The sequence below is a fragment of the Pestalotiopsis fici genome, assembly GCF_000516985.1.
Source record: "Pestalotiopsis fici W106-1 unplaced genomic scaffold PFICI_Scf_3, whole genome shotgun sequence".
NCBI classification, from domain to species: domain Eukaryota; kingdom Fungi; phylum Ascomycota; class Sordariomycetes; order Amphisphaeriales; family Sporocadaceae; genus Pestalotiopsis; species Pestalotiopsis fici.
The window spans coordinates 5,107,764-5,109,908 of NW_006917093.1; positions in this window are offsets into that span (position 1 = coordinate 5,107,764).

Genomic DNA, 2,145 nt, shown 5'->3' on the forward strand with positions numbered 1-2,145 from the left:
TGGCCGCCGGTGGATCTTCCCGAATGCCCTCGCACTCCCTGTCATCATATGACATGACGAGACCAAGTTATGCGCCCACTGCAACAGCGATTCTCCTCTTGTTCTTCATGTCTTGCATGATTTTCGATTTTCCGTGGCATATGGACAGCTGCTACACCAGAAAGAGGTACAGAATATTCGTTGCATGGCTGTTGACTTGGAGCCCGACATTATTCTTCTTCTTCTGTCATACTTACTCTCAAGTAGGGCTGAATTTGAGATATAGACCAAGCTGATGATCAGCGATTGCGACCCACAAGCGCTAATCCAGGCACTACTACTTTTGACCAGGAGACGTCCTACACAGTACCTCTGTTATGGAATTTGCGACAATCCCGAAGCCAACATGCTACTACTCGTATCTCACGAGTTTGGTCAAAGCCTGTGTTCGACTATGCCGGGGGAAGCACGCAGTCAAGGTTTTGTATCAAATCTTTAGATCCCTGATCAGTACCAGCCGCCCCAATCAGAAGATACGAGAAATCGTTTACTGTTCTCGACCCTCTGTGAATAGAATATCCAACTTCAATGCTTCCTTTGGGGGGGTACGTTTTCGCCACAGGTTGGAAGCATCATCATACACAAACAACGACTGTCAAGTCCAGGTCATAATTTCTTGGCTTTGCTAGGGCTACTATCTCGTCTGACCATAGTACTAGTAAAGTGAGCTTTGCGTTAAAACTCTGCTTCATTCATCGTCTTGGCCAAAACCTGGTCGTTCGCCTAGACATGGGGACCTTGAGCGGATCAGTGGTATCGAACCCCCCGCATTCCAGTCCGAAATTGGTGAAATGTACGGGACTTATAGACAGGCGGCTCATGTACGCACGGGAGTAATTACGACCATCTCTTCAGAGGCTGCTGACGCAATCATGACATTGATTCTTCATGAATTATTACACGGATTGAGACTGCCCCTCGAGATCCTTGAGTTCCCACCAACAGTGCCCAAAGTTGGCAAACCTACCCAACTCCCCCCCTCCAAGAGTCAAAAATAGAATGACCATGAGCCTGCTCACAAAGCAGGGTTCGGTGCCGGATGTCGAAGTAGTACACCCGTTCACACGATGTATGGATATCGCAATTGGTAGCGGAGCCATCTCCGACTTCACACGAAAGCATTACCAGATACAAGGGGCTCCCGTCTTTTCGCGGACTTCTCTCCGAAAGCGAGCACGGGATATCGCTGGGTCGCAGGCCTTGAGCTTTGTCATATTGAATCAGCTTTTTTCTTCTTCCCCTGGAGGCTGGGTCTCAATTCACAAATAGTCTTACGAATCCAGCTCATTTGGTGGCTGGCCCCGCCAGGAGAACTTGTCCATGCAACCTTGCATTCCCTTTCCCCATGTCACACATCCTCAAGCCATGCGGACTGGCGACTACGACATCAGATGGCAGATGGCAGGTATGACAATCGCCTGTTCAAGATCTGCAAATCTTGATACGGGGATCTACGAAGGATCGACCTACTGTGTAGAATCGAAATACGTAGCCCTGATCTCACACTTTGGCCATGCAATGCCGCCGGCCCATGAAATTGATGGGCACCAGAAGACAAGGGACCGCCCGGTTGATCCGGGGCTCCGTGCCGCAGCCATTCATTGACATTTCTGGATTCGCCATGATCAACTCATTGGCTAACGGGCGGGACGGCGGGTAGTTAGGCATTTAATTCCTTCCGCTATCCAATACAATCCAACAAGCCTTAATACGGATAGATGGAAGGACCATGAAGCTGTTCCTTCTCGGTTATCGCTGCAACATGTAGGCACCACCTGCGAGATCCTGCAGGTACGTACGTAACCCAACATACGTTGGCGAGGATAAAGCAAGTTCGAATGCGTGTGCTAGAGAGGGAGGGACGTAGAGGGCGAGGGAGAGCAAGCTCGGCAAGCAGACCAACAAGGAATGAAACGATGATGGGTAAGGGAAACACCCCCCAGGCGATCACCGCAAAAATGGTTTAAGAATACTAGGGTTGCTTCCGATAAATGAAAATATCTATACCTATTCATACATATCCACCTATAACAGATAAACCCGCAACTTTTCCCGTCTTGCTACGGATTATACCGAGGGTAAAGAGGGAGAGAGAGAGAGAGAGTG